The following is a 20,042-nucleotide window of genomic DNA, read 5'->3' on the forward strand; positions in this document are numbered from 1 at the left end:
ATTTTAGATATGCTATGAAGGTAGGTATGACCACCACATTAACACCCTATATCAGTGATAAAACAGTCATACCAGAACAGAGAATGTCGAAAATCACAAGTAGGAGGTTGAAAAAATATTTATTTTTCCCTGCCATGCACGTACTTGCAAAAGCAATGTAGATCCAAGTTTTTTAAATAGTTTACAGACATTACTGTCCTCATTGGTTCTAACAATCCAAATTCCCTATCACCATCTTTGTAGTGTGGGAGGAAACCGGAGAATTGAAAGGAACCCCACAAAATCTCAGGAAGAACATACAAACTCCTTGCAAATGTTGTCCTTGATGGGATTTGAAACCAGGACTCCAGCGCTGCAAAGCAGCAATGCTAACCACTAAGCCACTGCTTCCCGATACTAAGTATTTAAACTCTACTGAATAGGTGCTATGTTCATCCAGCAGCTAAGTCAAAGCCTTACTATGGAAGATAACTGTAAATATCCAGGTTATATCATTATCTAAATAAAACTTGGCAATTTTTATCTACATAACCATCTTAAGTATACCTCAGAAATCTAGACGTGTCCTTAACCAGTGGTGGAGTAAACTGTCCACCCAGCAACTGGCATTCTCATTTAGGAAACTAATGGCCACCACTATTGGGCACATCGGATGGGGAAATTTAAATTTATGCAACTTTGCTGGAAGTGGAAAACTGGTGTGACAAGGGAAACGGGAATCATATAGTCAAAATGTCTAACTCATGATAGCAGTATCAATTACAGTCATATCTTAAACTAGACAAATAGAAAACATGGGGGAAGTAATTCTAAAATAGTAAATTCTATATTCAAAACATAAATATAAACAATATAAACATATAGTAAGGGGTCTGTTTAAAAGGACAAGACAAATGATATATTGGTCCCCCAAAGAAAATATCCTCTCACCTTTCTTTTTGTTAATGATCACTTTCCACTCCTCTGCTGATCAATTCCACCAACACTTCAAACAGTTATAAATAGGGTGTAAGATAAAAAGTCCTGTAAACAAATTTTCTATAAACTACCAAATTCCCATAGAAGAGCACTAAAGGCCAGTTACAGCATACAGAGATATCGAGAGGCTGGAAGTGAAAACTAGCACTCAAACTGAAGGTAGGTGATAGACTACACAATTTCTCAGAATGACAAAATCATTCCTTAAAGTGGATCCATCATCAGATGTCATTTTATAAGTGTAATAGAATATTAAAAAGATCTCATATACCTGATATACCGCCATTGAAAATCCACATCAGAATAACTGAATAATCCTCAAATTATTTTTATGAGTCCAAGTAAAACTGAACTAAAAAAAAAAAATTTTAATGCTAGGATCCCAGTTAGCCATCTCTCACACAGTCAAACCCTCATACTTTGCACTGATGAGGGGCAATACCCCTCGTCACAAGGCTCATTAAAGGTTCAACATTGACTTCTTAGATTGCTACTTCCAATAGGTGGCACTAGAGTTCAAGTCCTCTTCCTCTTTTAAGAGACAATTTGCATATTTACCAGAGGAGCATTGCGGTTTTAAGTCTCCTCACCTTGGCATGCTTGACATGTCAATCACCACAAGGAGAAACAATACCCCTTGAATACTAGACAAGGAAACCTTAGCAAAGAATTTTACAGGCACTGCAACCTGGATTTTCAAAATAGGTAGGGCAGTCTTATCAGATCTATGAGATCTATACAAAGTTTCTGAATTCTGAGCTCTGTATAAACCCACCCAAACCACAAATTGGCAGCTTTCTGTGTACACTGTTCATAGGCAGTAAGTTGAAAATCGGTGGTGGGGGCGGGGTTATAGAAAGCTCCTGAATTTGGAAGAATAGCTGACAGCAGGTTTACTAGTCCTCTAGTGATACTCTCCTGCTGATAAATCAGTGGCTTTATCAAAGCTACAGCAAGCAGCCCAGTAGGTGACACCACTGGTATCAGGATCTCTCAGATTAAATTATATCTGGTGACAGATTTATATTAAGTAGCTTAAAGCCCCCGTTACACACAGCGATATCACTAGCAATATCGCTGTAACATCACCGATTTTGTGACGTTACAGCGATATTACTAGCGATATCGCTATATGTGATACTTTCCTCCGACCGGCTCCCCCGCTGCTCATCGCTGGTCGCGCGAGAACTGCGATGTCCCTGGTGAGATCTGCCTGTGTGGCAGCTCACTAGCGACCACTTAGCGATGCACCAGCGATCCATATCGTTGTCGGGATCGCTGGTGCATCGCTAAGTGTAACGGTACCCTTAGTCTGTAATACTGTGAAAGCATGGCACTGCTGAATAATGGATACATGAAGGATTGTGCGCTCACTGGTCAGGAACCTGGATGGGAGAGACAGATCTGATCCAAGTTATTTTTTTTTTTAAACATTTCTGCCTTCTTGACAGGCAGTGCTCAGAAAATGCTGCGTACATATGTAGCCAAACCAGGAATTCAGTCTCAATAGGTCTCAGCCATTTTCCTTTAATCCTGGAGAGAACATGAACTGTTGAATGAGAGCGCTGGTTTATCTAACTAAAATACACCCAGGACAGCCATCATTGTGACAGTCTCAGTTAGAGAAAAAAATTATTGCAAAAATGAATACATAATACATAAATAAATTATAACTCCTAAATTAAGCTTTTTATTTTACCTTCTGTGAAGATAATTTAAAATGCATAAAAAAAAGAAAGGAAAAAATTAAATTAATAATAATAATGCTTAATAAACTGTTTTACAAAACCTATTCATATCTTAGCCCAACACATTTTCACTTGCAAGACATTGTTACACATGAAAAGATCCTACTAGACACATATATGTTCTTTTTTAAGGTTCTTTTATGTAATTTAATAAAAAACTGAAGCTCTGTCACACTCTAAAAAACTATAATTATAACAATATTAAATACTATGTGAGGAAAGAGAAAAAGCCTTAATTGTCATGAAAAAAACATTAAAAAGTTTTAAATCATAATATCCATTTTAACAGATACAAGATGAAAATGTTTAATCATTAAAGTTGTTTAAGCATGCGATATTCAGGTTTTATCCTTAAAGGGGTTGTCCGGTCCAAATCTATAAGTTTGCAGTCACTCTATGTGACTGTAGACTTATGAGTGCATGCACTGTGCACTGTGGGGAATAGCCGGTTTCTGAGCTGGGACTGGAGGGTATGTTTGAGTTACACATACTTTCGGCCAGACACCCGCTCAGAGTGAGCCTATGCAATTATCACGCTGTACATGTATGATGGTTTGCAGGAACACACCTCCCACAGTGTACACCGGATGTCGTGAAGGGTTTAAAGAAACACTCCTGTTTTGTATTATTCTCTAAACCTGTATAAATGAAAGTGTAGCGTAGTGCAAAGGTGTCAATATATTAATCGATTGCAGTCACATGAGTCACATGATTCCAAATTTGTGCATCAAACTGAGCTTTTTGACCCTGATTGATTTAGACCAGCATTTTCTATGCTAGTCTTAATGAAAGTCATTCCAAAATAAGATGTGCTGAACCCCTTAGTGACATGCGCCTCTGCGAACTTGGACAGAAATTAACATTTCTGGTGTATTTTGCCACTTTTAATGAATTGGACTGTTGGACAGTCTGTGAGACAGTTTATGTATGAGTGTGAAGTCCCTTTAGGCTGTGTGCCCACGTTGCATTTTTTTAAGCGTTTCCGCAGTGTTTGTGCCGGATCAGACGCTGCAGAAATGCTTAAAAGAAGCTTCCAATTAAATTGAATGCATTTTTGGCTTCTTGTGCCAATGCATGCGTTTTTAAAAGCTTAGAAAACGCTTAGCGTTAACCGCTCCTATACGCAATAATGTCTTGTACATACTCATTACATATATTTACCTCCCTCATATAGTAATGCGCAATCTCACAACATAAGGATAATAATATTACCACATATTTGATTCATACTGTTGCATACACCTTCCTTATAATCCCCTCTCCTATACCGCCATAAATTTCACACAGATAGTACCCCTTGTACTCTGACTTTATAATCCTTTATTGCATTGAAATGTATCCTGTGTTGTAATGGAGTGCACGGCCATCTTAGTTCTGCTGACGTCACCATCCTGCTCTCTCTCACTGGTCCTACCTTCCTGCTCGTCAGGATTTTGGTCCCGCCCTCCCTCCACTTCGTCCAGCGTGCGGTCACCTCCACTGACAAGCGGTGCACACCCACATCCAGGAGGACCAGGCTGCGCTTATACTGCCCACTGATAAGGTAATTACCTCGCCACATATAGCGATATTCTCTGTCTGTATACATAACATATTTTACCGCTGACTCATGTCATTACATGACACTTGTCTTACAGATCATTCTGCGTTACAGCAGCATTCTGATTATCTGATTACCGGTACGTACTAGCCTACACTATCTTACTGATCTGCACATGTATACCTTAACAGCGCCAATCACTTTTCTTTAAGGCTTTACCAAAGAGAATCATAAAAAGCGCCCTCCTCTAAACTGCATTCAAACATACTAGCACGGTATGTCCTACCTTTTTTTTTTTCTCCTTCAATCTGAGCACTCAATGAATTTTTTGGTCTCTGTTGTATTATCTCTTGTACTATACTGTATACATAACTATGACCAGATTGTATTTTCTGCTATTTTTGTATATACTTTATTTATATTTATTTTTGTTTATTTGTTTATTTTCTCACACTGTAGTAACTGATGAAGGTCTATACTGACCGAAACGTTTTCTGGTGCTATAATAAATTGTCTCACTAAGCATTAAGTTGAGTGCCAGGTTTTCATTTATTATGAGAACATGGAACAAGCAGGGGGGCTGCACTGCAGAGACAAGCGCCTTGATGGGGGTGAGTATGAAGGGGGGGAGGCATATTCACCTGTCCCTGTGCATCGCTCTGCTGTCTTGCGTCCTCTGTAGTGACATTCAGGTCAGAGGGCACGATTGCGCCCTCTGCCTGCACAGTCACTGCAAAGCCCGCAACGCTGATGAGCAGGGGGCAGCGACAGAGGTGAGTATACAGTTTTTTTTTGGTAACGGAGGCAGCGGCAACAGCAACATGATGGGGCCACACGCTGTGCAGCAAAACTGGGACCACTCACTGTGCAGCATAACTGAGGCCACTCACTGTGCAGCATAACTGGGGCCACTCACTGTGCAGCATAACTGGGGCCACTCACTGTGCAGCATTATCTGGGGCCACTCACTGTGCAGCATTATCTGGGGCCACTCACTGTGCAGCATTATCTGGGGCCACTCACTGTGCAGCAAAACTTGGGCCACTCACTGTGCAGCATTATCTGGGGCCACTCACTGTGCAGCATTATCTGGGGCCACTCACTGTGCAGCATTATCTGGGGCCACTCAATGTGCAGCATTATCTGGGGCCACTCACTGTGCAGCATTATCTGGGGCCACTCACTGTGCAGCATTATCTGGGGTCACTCACTGTGCAGCATTATCTGGGGCCACTCACTGTGCAGCATTACCTGGAGCCACTCACTGTGCAGCATTATCTGGGGCCACTCACTGTGCAGTATTATCTGGGGCCAATCACTGTGCAGCATTATCTGGGGCCACTCACTGTGCAGCATTATCTGGGGCCACTCACTGTGCAGCATTATCTGGGGCCACTCACTGCAGCATTATCTGGGGCCACTCACTGTGCAGCATAACTGGGGCCACTCACTGTGCAGCATAACTGGGGCCACTCACTGTGCAGCATAACTGGGGCCACTCACTGTGCAGCATAACGGGGGACACTCACTGTGCAGCATAACTGGGGACACTCACTGTGCAGCATAACTGGGGCCACTCACTGTGCAGCATAACTGGGGCCACTCACTGTGCAGCATTATCTGGGGCCACTCACTGTGCAGCATTATCTGCGGCCACTCACTGTGCAGTATTATCTGGGGCCACACACTGTGCAGCATTATCTGGGGCCACACACTGTGCAGCAAAATTTGGGCCACTCACTGTGCAGCATTATCTGGGGCCACTCACTGTGCAGCATAACTGGGGCCACTCACTGTGCACCCTAGGCTTATACGCGAGTCAATAAGTTTTCCCAGTCTTTTGTGACAAAATTAGAGGGGTCGGTTTATACACGAGTATATACGGAAGTTATTTTTGCATCGCTTTATTCTGAGAGCTATAACTTTATTATTTTTCTGCTAATGGAGCTGTATTGGGGCAAGGTTTTTGAAGGGCAACATGGTGTTTTCAGTGATACCATTTTTATTTACATTTGTCTTTTTTTATCAAGTTTTATTCCACTTTTTCCAAGCGGTATGATGATAAAGCATAGCTATAGCTATTTTTTTGTGGTTTTTTTACAGTGCTCACTGAAGGGGTTAACTAGTGTGACACTCTTATGCAGTAAATTGGGATGTTCTTGACTTGGCGATACAAAACACGTATACTTTTTTGTTTATTTTTTTTACAAAGAAATGTGTATTTATTAGTGTAATATTTTTTATTATTATTATTATGTATTTTTTTACATATTTTAATTATTTTTTTACTTTTTTAAACTTTTTTACTTAGTGCATCCATAGGACTTTCACTTTTTTACTTTTATTGCAGGTATAGTGCATTGCAATGCACTATCATTGCAGTGCATTATACCAAGCTTCTGACCCCAAGCTGTGAGCATGGTCTCAAAAGATTTCTGTAGCTTGGTGACCCGGCGGGGGTCGTCATGATGACCCCGGATTACCATGGCAACGGTCAGCCCCCACAATGATGTCGTGGGGGTGCCTCCTGAATGTTTCTATCGCACTCGCAGCATTTAGGGGGTTAACATCCAGGAGCGGTGCTGACACCACTCCTGACATTGTACAGATGTTCGGCCACTGGCAGAGCTGAACTGCTGCACTGATATTTCAGCATCTCCTGCGCGATCATGCTGTGATCGGTCAGTCAGATTGACTGACCGATCACAGCGATCTGCGTGCGGAGAACGACAGCATGCCTCTTCCCATGCCCCTCAGCTGCCTGTGACAACTGTCGGCAATGAACTGTCACTGCGTGTTTACATGCAGTAACGGTTCAAAGTCATGATGGACATAGTCCGACCTAGTGCGGGAACAGACACCCGGCCATGACGAGTTATGTCCGTCATTGGACGTTAAGGGATTAAATCAGATTACTTATAAAATAAATATAAATATTAATATATTAGTAACAATACAGAAGTTTAAAGTGAACCTGTCAGCAGGATTGTGCAGAGTAACCTACACACAATGTCAGGTCAGCACTGTTATACTAATTAAAATGATACCTTGGTTGATGAAATTCATCTTGTGGTTGTTGTTTAATCTTTATTTGCAGTTTTCAGTTAATGAAATTTTCATGTTCTGGAGCTAACTGTGAGGGGGTCTTCATGTGGTGCTATGCTTAAGTATGCATGTTTATGGGTTTATGAAAGGTCACTAATCCTTCAGTGACCTACCTCCTATATTACATACTACATGTCATATCGTGTGGAGAAAAAAATTAATATTCATCACGCAGGCATGATACCTGCCTATATGCATTTATTAGTTATCATTTATCAAGTGGTGCTGGTGGCTACGCCTACGCAGCAGCAGCTATCGCATTCCGATAGATGCTTCTACACTGGCAACTCCACAGGCGCCATTTTCTAGAGGAAAAAAATTGGTTCCATCAAGATGGCGCCGGAGGCACCTGCAAAGTAGCATCTATAGACGATAGATGCTACTGTGCAGGTGCCGCCAGTGTCATCTTGATGGGGCCAAATGTTTTTTTCTCCTCTAGCAAAATGGCAGCGGCAGAGGCGCCTGTGCAGTAGCATCTATCAGAGCGAGATAGATACTGCTGCACAGGAGCGGCCACCGGTGTCATTTTGATGAAAATATTTCATTTTTTTCTCCCCATAATACTATATGCCTAAATAATAAATGCATATACGCATGTTATACATTGTAAGAAAAATCCACAACTGTATATATAAATCAAACTGGCCATATGTCTGCCTTAATGACCAGAATCAGTATATATGGACACTACAAACAAATTTTGATCCTACAAGAGCTCAAGGAGTTATTTTCCAAACCATCAAGATTAAAAATGAATAAATTTTATTGAAGTATAAATTACAAAAATGCAACACATGCAATAAACAGCTAAAGAGACAAAGTACATAGACAGCTCTTGTGTGAAGGACAAAAAACCATTGGTTAAATCACAGGGAGAGAGCAAGAGAAAAAGCTGAGTAAGAGGTATAGATCTGCTCAAAAGTGCCTAGTGCTTTGTAAGGTGCGGTATTGGATTGTAACTAAAGGTACCCTAAGTTAAAGATGGTAAATAAGATGGATTGCAAAAAGAGTATATATATATATATATATATACAGTGCCTACAAGTAGTATTCAACCCCTGCAGATTTAGCAGGTTTACACATTCGGAATTAACTTGGCATTGTGACATTTGGACTGTAGATCAGCCTGGAAGTGTGAAATGCACTGCAGCAAAAAAGAATGTTATTTCTTTGTTTAATTTTTTTTTAAATTGTGAAAAGTTTATTCAGAGGGTCATTTATTATTCAACCCCTCAAACCACCAGAATTCTGTTTGGTTCCCCTAAAGCATTAAGAAGTATTTCAGGCACAAAGAACAATGAGCTTCACATGTTTGGATTAATTATCTCTTTTTCCAGCCTTTTCTGACTATTTAAGACCCTCCCCAAACTTGTGAACAGCACTCATACATGGTCAACATGGGAAAGACAAAGGAGCATTCCAAGGCCATCAGAGACAAGATCGTGGAGGGTCACAAGGCTGGCAAGGGGTACAAAACCCTTTCCAAGGAGTTGGGCCTACCTGTCTCCACTGTTGGGAGCATCATCCGGAAGTGGAAGGCTTATGGCACTACTGTTAGCCTTCCACGGCCTGGACAGCCTTTGAAAGTTTCCTCCCGTGCCGAGGCCAGGCTTGTCCGAAGAGTCAAGGCTAACCCAAGGACAACAAGGAAGGAGCTCCGGGAAGATCTCATGGCAGTGGGGACATTGGTTTCAGTCAATACCATAAGTAACGTACTCCACCGCAATGGTCTCCGTTCCAGACGAGCTCGTAAGGTACCTTTACTTTCAAAGCGTCATGTCAAGGCTCGTCTACAGTTTGCTCATGATCACTTGGAGGACTCTGAGACAGACTGGTTCAAGGTTCTCTGGTCTGATGAGACCAAGATCGAGATCTTTGGTGCCAACCACACACGTGACGTTTGGAGACTGGATGGCACTGCATACGACCCCAAGAATACCATCCCTACAGTCAAGCATGGTGGTGGCAGCATCATGCTGTGGGGCTGTTTCTCAGCCAAGGGGCCTGGCCATCTGGTCCGCATCCATGGGAAGATGGATAGCACGGCCTACCTGGAGATTTTGGCCAAGAACCTCCGCTCCTCCATCAAGGATCTTAAGATGGGTCGTCATTTCATCTTCCAACAAGACAACGACCCAAAGCACACAGCCAAGAAAACCAAGGCCTGGTTCAAGAGGCAAAAAATCAAGGTGTTGGAGTGGCCTAGTCAGTCTCCTGACCTTAACCCAATTGAAAACTTGTGGAAGGAGCTCAAGATTAAAGTCCACATGAGACACCCAAAGAACCTAGATAACTTGGAGAAGATCTGCATGGAGGAGTGGGCCAAGATAACTCCAGAGACCTGTGCCGGCCTGATCAGGTCTTATAAAAGACGATTATTAGCTGTAATTGCAAACAAGGGTTATTCCACAAAATATTAAACCTAGGGGTTGAATAATAATTGACCCACACTTGTATGTTTAAAATTTATTAAAATTTAACTGAGCAACATAACTTTTTGGTTTGTAAGATTTATGCATCTGTTAATAAATCCTGCTCTTGTGTGAAGTTTGAAGGCTCTAACTTATTTGCATCTTATCAAACCTGCTAAATCTGCAGGGGGTTGAATACTACTTGTAGGCACTGTATATATCTGGACATAAATGTTAATTTGAGGTATCTTAGAAGCCAAGGTTAATATTGTCACTAAAATTGCTCAGCTTACCCATAGTACTGCCTGCCAACGTGTGTCCAGTGCAGCCCTGATGCGCGTTTCGCGTGGGTTTCCTCGGGGGCTGTATCATGCTACAGCGCAGGCGCCGCCACCAGCACCTGCATGCTGAATGTTAATTTTTTTCCACACAATATTCTATACAGTATGTAAAATAGGGGGCGGGTCACGGAAAGATCAATGACCTGTCATAAGCCCGTATAGATGTATATGTAAGCAGAGCACCACAGAAAGCCCCAAGCACAGGCCACCCTGAAGCATGACAATCTCATTAACTGAAAACTGCAGATAAAGATTAAACAACAACCACAAGATGGATTTCACCACCCCAGGTATCATTTTAATCATTATAACAGCACTGACCTGACAATGTCTGTAGGTTACTAAGCACAATCCTACTGATAGGTTAATTTAAGTGACTTTTATTGGTTTGTATTACGTATTGGATATTTTGATATTTGTGTGTATATAAATTTACTCTCATACTGATGTATGCATGTAGGAAATATTTTATCCCTAATGTCATAGGTCATTGCAGCCTGAAAGCATAATTGACAAATAGCTATGTGTATAAGTTCTGTTAAAGAAGTTCTGCATATCAAAGAGAAAAGTATAAAGTAAGTATGATAATCAGGACTATAGAGGTAAACAATGAGGTCTCCTACTGAATGACTGCAGGCAGAGATATTGAAAATTGTGAGTAATTAATTATTTAATGGATATTATTGGAAAATTCTACAAGTTTTAATTAAACTCTATCTCTTCAAGCAGGAATTCTCCTTTACCTAATTATATAGCTATGCAAAATTGTTGCTTTCATACATAAACCTTGTGACACCTGTCAAGAGATTGTATGTGGTGTTTCAGACCTATTCTTTTCAATGGAGCTGAGCTGCACCACCAGACACAGCCCATTACTAGGTGGCACTGTATCTGGAAAAAAAAGCTGGTATGTTTTTTGTATCCTGGAAAATTGTTTTAAGGAGTTTGAAATATATGAATTAAACATCTAATGGATATACTACCAGAGTTTAATTTATACATTAAGTTTAATAAATAGTGTTCTAAAAAAAATCACTCCAATAGTTTGGCTAGAGATGATATAAAAAGTTCTTAAGAGACAATCCTATCCAAAAAAATAATGAACTTTAGGATTTGTGGATTTAAACTTAAATTCATTGATTGGGAGCAACTTCTGGAGATCTATGAGCTAAATCCAAAAAAGTACTTTGTCTTGACACAAAACTTTATTCTAGTGATAGTTGGAGATCTCAGCTTAAAGGGATTCTGGATGAACATTTGGTAACTCATCTGAGAATAGTATAATGTAGGGGCAGAGACACCGATTTAAAAAATATAGCTCTGGCAAAAATTAAGAGACCACTTTCAAATGTTCAGTTTGTCTGATTTTCCTATTTATAGGTATAATTTTGAGCAAAATGTAAATTGTTCTTTTGTTCTATAAACTACTGAGAACATGTCTTTGAATTTCCAAGCAATAAATTTTGTATTTTTTTCTGTCAAAAAAAGGTCAAAATAACCCCCCCCAGTGCTTGCAGACCTCAAATAATGCAAAGAAAACAAGTTCATAATCATCTAGAAACAACAATACCAATGTTTTAACTCAGGAAGAGGTTCTGAAATCAATATTTTGTGGAATAACCATGATTTTTAATCACAGCTTTCATGCATCTTGGCATGCTTTCCACCAGTCTTTCACACTGCTTCTGGCTCAAAAATGTAAGCAGTTCTTCTTTGTTTGATGGCTTGTGACTATCCATCATCCTCTTGATTACATTCCAGAGGTTTTCAATGGGGTTCAGGTCTGGGAATAGGCTGCCCATCTCAGGGTTTTGATGTGGTGGTCTCTTATTCTTTTCCAGAGCTGTATATCACTTACTGGGTTGCTTGCTTTAGTTTGATTATCACTGAGAGGACTTGCAAACCTGAAGCAATATAGTCTTTGAAATTAAAAGGCTCTGCCTATCCCTACCACACACCATCGATTGTCTATTTTCTATGTAGACAAAGTTGTCAATTAACCCCACTGTGCATATGGACGCAACTGTACTTACTGTGGTGGGTGACTATGACACACAAACGCATGCAAAAAACGCATCATGCGTTTGTGTGCGTTTTTTTGTGGGTTTTGGTGCATTTTTTAAAAAACCGCATGTGTTTTTTTGCGCATACGTGCGCATTACAAGGCTCACGTATGCGCACCCATAGACTTTAATGGGTGTTTTGCTGTAAAAAAACGCATTGCACGCGCATGAGTTTTTTGGGGGGCAAGTCGGATGCACAAAAAATGCAACAGGATGCATTTTGTGCGCTCGAGCGCACACTACAAAAAAACCGCATGCGCATACAAAAGCGTACGTGCGCATATGTATGCGCACATATGCGCACCCATGTTAAAGTATAGGGGAAAAAACGCATGCGTTTTTTTGCTCTAAAAAGCAGCGCAAAAAACGCAAGTGTGAAACCAGCCTTAAATAGCCAGCATCTGTCTCTAAAAGCCATGAAAACTGAGAGCAGCATTGAAATTGCTTCTCTGTCAGCGCACACACAAACTGGCTCCCATCACCCCTTATGATGCAATCAAGGCACAGTAATGCGTTACCATGACAGCCAGGGTCTTGCTGAAGGCCCCACTCATTGCCATCTTGGCACTCCTTTGAAGCTCAGCTATGTTTAGCTTCAAAAGAGACCAAGATTTATACTATATATTGCTCTACTGGTGTACAGTATTGGACAGTCACAGGAGCAAGTCCCCTAAAAGCTAATAATAGACAAAGAAAAAAGTTTTGAAATATATAAAAAATGTTTTTTAAAAAATATAAATAAAATCGGTTATAATGTTTTTTGCTCCAAATTTTTCTAAATAGCGTACATGGTTCATGAGGTTGACATAAATTTACAAAATCCCTTTGTTTCAGTTTTTAACCAGTTTTTAAAATTACTTAGCACTAAAAGTCCCAAGTCTTTAAAAAAGTTTTGAAAATGCACTAAATTGAAAACGCTGCTGGAAGCCTTACTCCAGGTAGGAACTGGAATGAGATGTGCCAAAAAGGGACATTTTGAAAAAGTCACATTTTATTAATCTGTCTAAAACATCTGGATAAGCAAAGTTGTCAAGGAAGAATAAAAAGAGACTTAAAAAAGAAAGACAATTTAAAAAGTGATACAAAACATATATAGAATAAAGCGGAATTACTAAAGCCACTATGAGCAAATTATTCCAGAAAAGTGGATCATCCAAAATGATGAATCGGGGGTCAAAGAGTTTAAAAATATAATATAAATATAAAAATATCTGGTATTGCCATGTCTGTAAAAGTCTAAGCAATCAAAATTTTAAATAAATTAAGTCGGTTGGTAAACACAATAAAGAGAAAAAAACTTGAAACTTCAGAAATGCATTTTTAAGTCACCACACTTTCTTATACAGGGAAAGGTGATTAAAACATCAGATGAACCCCAAAATGGTATCTATGAAAATCCCAGCTCCATACAGTACATGGAAAAATATAACCGTTACTGATCTCGGAAAATGGCAACACAAACCAAACTTTTTTTTTAACAGACTTCAGATTTTTTTTGCACCACTTAAATAATAGCAAAAGTCAAAGCAAGCTTGGTATAATGTAATCATTCTGACCTGGAGAATCATGTTTATAGTTCATTCATACCAAGAAATGAATGCCGTAAACACAATGGCATTCTTTTTCACCATTTCATCCCACTTCAAATTTATTTTTCCCATTTTTCAGTACACTTTATGGTAAAATTAATTATGTCATTCAAAACTACAACTCATCCTGCAAAAAAACAACACTTCCTATTACTGTCGAGGGAAAATTAGAAAAAAAATGATGGTTCTTGGATGAAGAGGGAGAAAAAGTGAAAGGGCAAAAACTAGAAATGGTCCAGTCCTCAAGTGGCTAATGTTGTAGGCCAGGTTATACAGAACTATCATTGCGAGAACTAGGCGATAAAACAAAAATTATCAAAATTTATAGAAAGAAACCAAATAAGTTACATATTGCCGGAACCAGGATCTATGCTCCTAAATGGTTTTAATCTCAGATGGGACAGCAAAAACTGATGTTGACTGATTCTCTTTAAAAACCCCATCAATTTGTTTAGGCTACTTGCACACTTGCTCTTCCTTAGAGCAGCGTCGGGCTGCGCACGGCTGCCACTAAACTCCACCCCCTGCCATGCCTCCTCCGTAGCTCCGCCTATGGTCGCATGATGCTGCATGCAATCTGTGTACCCTATCTTTAGCATTGGGTAAGCAGGCCGTGTGCAGGTATGCATTTACCGGCGCATGTGTCCTTTTTTTGGTGCGCCGAGCGCACCAAAATGCAACAGGGTACGTTTGGCGCATGTCGGTGCACCGTCAAAAGGACACATGTGCCAGCAAACGCATACCTGCTCACGGCCTGTGTACCCAATGCTAAAGATAGGGTACGCAGGTCTCATGCAACGTCATACACACATAGGTGGAACTAATCGGAGGAGACACGGCAGGGGGTGGAGCTTAGTGGTGGCCATGCGCAGCCTGACGCTGCTCCAAGGAACGCAAGTGTGCAAGTAGCCTTAGACATATTTCAATGGCAAAAACCTGAAAATGTATGAAAATAAACATTCGATATTTAGGAGATCTGCTCTTCCACATACAAGAAAGGAAGAAGAATACATTTTCCAAATATAGAAGATGAGAGAAGCTGCTAGAGTAAATGGAGCATTATTCTAATTCTGAAGAGTGATAAGTGACCACCGGACTTTTTTAGATGCAGCTTCAGGAGAAAAAACAAGAGGGGTAATATTGATACGCTGTCTGGCAGTCTCTGCTGATATTAGGGGAAAGTTTCTCAAGTGTGTGAGATTCACTAATAAAAACCTTACGTTTAAGGCCAGTTTATATCTACAGAGTTGTCTAAGACTATGCTCCCACAATGAGCTTTCAGTGAGTTTTTGATGTTGTCAGATTTTTTGCACCATTACCGCACCCACCCATTAAGTAATATAGGTTACTTGCAATTTTTTGACATATTTGCAGCGTAAAAAACTCACCAGAAACTCATTGTGGGAACGCAGCCTTAATAGATAATAAAGCTGCTCACAAACCAAAGAAAGAAGTGAGAAATTCAGATCTTCTACATCAACAATATAATCTCATTTCTCACGTACTGAATTTCCTTTAATGGTTATATTTATTTTGCTTTGTCTAAACAATAAAATCTTAACATTTTATGTCACAAATTGAAAAATCCAGGGCGTAAACTGCTAATAAGGAGTACCAGTCACAACGGAATATCTCAATGCAGAAATTCTAAATTGAAGTCACTTGCACAGAACACAATGAAAACTTTGAAGCCAAAATAGAATATAAGCAGGTTGCAGCTGAAGAAAGCATTGAGAAACACAGAATGGTAACTTTCCTCTGGACCCCAAGACAATCAAAGACATAATTGTTCCTTTTCTTTCAATATAGTCATTTAAAATGCAGGCATAAAAGTCTAACCATGTGAAGAAATGATTCCTATTTCAGCACCCATCTAGATGGACAGCGTGCTGCAATAGATCAACCTGAATAGCCGAAGCTTACAATCTGGAAGACAATCCTCATTGGGACAGACTAACAGTTTGGATAAAATTAAATGTGTATGAGAAGAACAGAACCATTACATCCCAATGTCACAAAGCAATATGTGCAATATCTGAAGAGATGAAGAGTGCGATGCAATACTGGCTATAGAGGAATACATGGAATAAATATAGTATAAGCAGTCTGTTCGTACAATTCTACATTGTCTAGCATAAAATGATCAATTCACATGTAAAAGCAATCAGTACCAATGGGGACAATGGCCTGACATACAAACACGACTAACAAAGCAGTCATTTATACATGGTCCAGCAAAAATGTGCTAGGACTGCAAGAGAGAGTAATGTATTTCTTATTTAATAATGTCACTCAATGCTATATACTGTCCTATTACAGCCTCATACAACAGCCATCTACAAGGACAGTCCCTATAAGTTTGGGATCTAACAAATGCCCTGTACACAGCTTTCTGTGTTTTATGGTCCAGACTCATTGAAACATTTGTCTGCACTGACTGCTCATCTCACCCACACAGATGGAAATATACCAACTTTAGCTGTGACTCGCATTAAAGTGTGCTGTGCATATAAAATAGGATTTGATTATTGCTAGTACTCTTTCTTGATTAATAGAATTTTCCATAAATTTTTATTTAGATTTAAAATGTACATATGAAATGTATCCTTGTGATGTTTGATACCATTATTATGAATATTGCCATTTTTATTATTATTATTATTATTATTATTATTATTATTATTATTATTATTATTATCTGCTACAATACTTCCAGGTCAACATTAGGGAGAAAATAGGTGACACATATTAAATATTTCTTATTATTATATTTTATATTAAAGTAATCCGCATTATATTTAAAGATTCACATGACAACCTCTGGGTAAAATCTAAAACAAAGTATGTCAAGTCTTCAGTGCAAGAGTAGCATTTAAAATGTAAGCAAACAAAAAAAACCACAGGAAATATTTGGTGTCAATGTTGACCACTGGAGGAATAACTGGACACAGACCATGAGGTACATGCAGCTGCTCTCATGTCATATGCTTCTATGGGTCTAAGACTCAAGAGATTGGATCCAGCAATGATAAAGACATCTCATGGACCAGACACATGTCCACAAACTAAAATACAATTCTCCAAACGTCTGCACTGGAGGACCATCACAGTACCCATCATAGGCACAGGTAGGTCCATTCTTCCCGACAAGTCTGTGCCACCTGCCTCTGCAGAGGTGGCTTCCAAGGTCTAAATGCATAGAGGAATAGCCGGTTACACTATCCTTGACATTTACTCTCCTTATCAGGTGCAGATGCCGAATACTACCCCATTCATCATAGCTAGAATCCATGAGCCAATAGTAATGTGCCAATCATAATCACCCCTAGTAATTCTGGTACCTAATCTGTAAATCTAGATGCCATCATGAATGGATTGAAGTGGTCCATAACAGGGTCACTAAATGCTATGGTTTATACATAAACATGCACATGACATTGAAGAGCAGCACAAGAAGGCTGGCATGGGCTTACCATTGAGAAAAGGTGCAGCAAGATGCCTCTGTCTACATATTCTGCATGGTATCAATGGGCTCTCAGCTCCCAGAGGTCGGCGCTGCCTCCATCTCTCCCTCATCCAGAATCCGAGAGGCTGCAGCCAGGACTGAACCTGCCAGATTTATGGTGCCATAACAATTCGTGCAGGCACCGTCTGACTGTGAAAGCTGGGGGCTGGGTTAGACAGAGGGGAGGGCACCCCCTTTTTCCCGGGCTTAGTACGACGCATCATTGGCGGCAGTCGGAATGCGGGGAGGGGCCCCAGAGTTAATAAAATTGCATCTCCTTCTTGCCCTACCTCACCCGGCTTCAGCCCCGGTGACGTCCAGTGCTCTTATGTTGGTAGATAACTAATTTCTCATGTCACTCTTAAGGGACAAAATTGCTTAGCATGGTTCTGCCTGGATCTCCCATCTCATCTCAGAGGATGGTGACAAAAAAAACCCGGCCAGAAAACCTCAGTCACTTGCTCAATAGAAGCCGCAAGCTGCGATGTCAGAGCTGCTGCTTCTTCAGCTCCCTCTGCCTCTGCTGCTGTTGCATGCAGCCACTCTGTGCTGGCAGCCAGGCAGCCAAGTATGAATAATGTGCTCTTTGATCCAGGATGTGCAACACAATGTGTGCCTGAATCAGTGATAGCACAGTTACTGCAATACAAGCCCCTCACTACCATAATGCATCTAATAAAAGCTCTCTCCCTGCCACTACTGTGCATTCCACACATCTCAGCATTATATGTCTGCAGTTTCAGCTATTACTGGCAGATAAATACATGAAAAGCATGCTCAAAAATGCATAAAACCCCCATGGGACCTCTTACGAGGAGGACCAATTTTTTGATTAAGTAGGGGAAGGTGAGCTTCATGTTGTGCATCATAGGCATAATTTTAACTGTCCAAGATCCCTTAGCTAAGCAGGTAACCCCTAAACTTAAAAATCTCAATCTCTGATTTGGTTTAGACAGGTCGATAAAAAAATATTTTTGTAGTCATCGCAGGTAACTTTGTACTTTTCTGAATCATCTTTTTGTCCTGATTTCAAAAATGTATATAGTTTTTATGCAGCACGTATAGTTTCCATGGAGCAGCATCATTATTATAAGGTATAGAAAACAGTAATCTACGTATCAGACAAAAATGCTTCACCTTACAAAACAGTTTTTATTGAACCAAAATAATTTCACATGCAAAATAGAAACCAAAATATGAGCAGAAATTAAAAGTACTTAACATTAGACTGTCGTTTATACGATTTTTCAGGGTTGTCCCTATATAACATCCAGGGCCGGACTGGGACTAAAATTCAGCCCTGGCATTTGAAGTTACACAGGCCCACTAGTCACATGGTGACTATATAATATCTTTGTACACTTGTAGGTAACAAGAAGTGAGAGATTAACACGACTATATAACATGTAGTTAGAGCTGTGCCCAGTATTTCAGCTCAGTCCTATTTATTGCTTTTAGGTACAGTACTCCTCCCAAAGCTCTGTCCCCTTTTGTACGCACGGTGACAGAATTCCTGGCAGAACTGCTATCCATTGGGCAACCAGACCCCCTCATCATAGCTGCCCCTATCATACCTCTCAACTTTTGAAGAAGGGCAAGAGGGACAAAGACTGTGACGCGCACAGTGCACCGCTGCAAATTTTAGGCCACGCCCCAGCCACATCCATTTCGCAACTAGTCACACCCATGTCCACGCCTAATCGCACCCATTTAGCACTGCTGCTCACACTGACTGGTACTGAGGGCACAGTGGCTGGCATTATGGGCTCACTGACTGGCACTAAGGAAAAGAGAAAACAGAGAGAGAGAGAGAAAAAAGAAAAAAGAGAGAGAAAGAAAGAGGGGAAAGGAAGAAAGAACAGAGAGAGACAGAGAAAGAACAGAGAGAGAAAGAAAGAAGTAAAGAAAAGAAAGAAAGAACAGAGAGAAAGAAAGAGAGGAAAGAAAAAGAAAGAGGGGAAAGAAAGAACAGAGAGAGAGAATAAAGAAAGATTAGGAGAGAAAGAAAGAACAGAGAGAGAAAAAAAATGAGGGAAAGACAGAACAGAGAATGAGAAAGAAAGAACAGAGAAAGAAAGAAAAAGAGAGAAAGAAATAAAGAAAGATTCTATAAAGATACTATAGCAGCCCGGCTTCCATAGTAGTGCCCACCTGAGCCTCCCGGTGCAGGACATATCATGATCCGCTCACATGGCTGGCATCCCCGATTCCAAGGCGATCCTACTGTCTGCGCTGTCGGAGGAGGACACGGTGATCGATCTGAAGCATTCCTGGTTCCGTCACAATCTCCTCAAGAAATTATCTAATTTCCGGTCCGCTTCCAGCACCTCACTTCAGGTGGAATGTCATGTGTGTGTTTTAAAATGCTCCTCGGGGCTCCGCCATGTACTCCTGTGTCTGTGGGAAAAGCCCGCTTTGTATGCTTCGTACACACTTGGCTCCGCTCCATACATCCCGTACACATATGGCTCCACTCTGTACACACACGGCTCCGCTCTATATACCCCATACACACACGGCTCCGCTCCGTACACATCGTACACGCGCAGCTCCGCTCCGTACACCTCGTACTCACGAGGTTCCACTCCGTACACCTCGTGCACGCGCGGCTCAGCTCCGTACACACGGCTCCGCTCCGTACACCTCATACACACACGGCTCTGTTGTGAGTTCATTCTCTGGTTCACCAGTTGTGAGTTCTCCTTCCATACTCCCTCTGGTGGTAACAGGAGGTAGAGAGGCTGATTTGATCGGTGGAAATC

General features: G+C 40.7%; 1 protein-coding gene across 1 annotated transcript in view; it reads right to left on the reverse strand.

The window, feature by feature from the left end:
• Window positions 1-17,837, reverse strand: part of FUT9 (fucosyltransferase 9) — a 364,209-nt gene extending 346,372 nt beyond the window's left edge. Inside the window, exon 1 of the mRNA XM_073589540.1 lies at window positions 17,249-17,837. The gene's annotated coding sequence lies outside the window, so the exon portion shown is untranslated. The remainder of the gene's footprint in view (window positions 1-17,248) is intronic.
• Window positions 17,838-20,042: the final 2,205 nt, after the last annotated feature.

This window comes from Dendrobates tinctorius, unplaced genomic scaffold (genome assembly GCF_039654945.1).
Source record: "Dendrobates tinctorius isolate UK_male_01 unplaced genomic scaffold, ASM3965494v1 ptg000111l, whole genome shotgun sequence".
Classification (NCBI taxonomy): domain Eukaryota; kingdom Metazoa; phylum Chordata; class Amphibia; order Anura; family Dendrobatidae; genus Dendrobates; species Dendrobates tinctorius.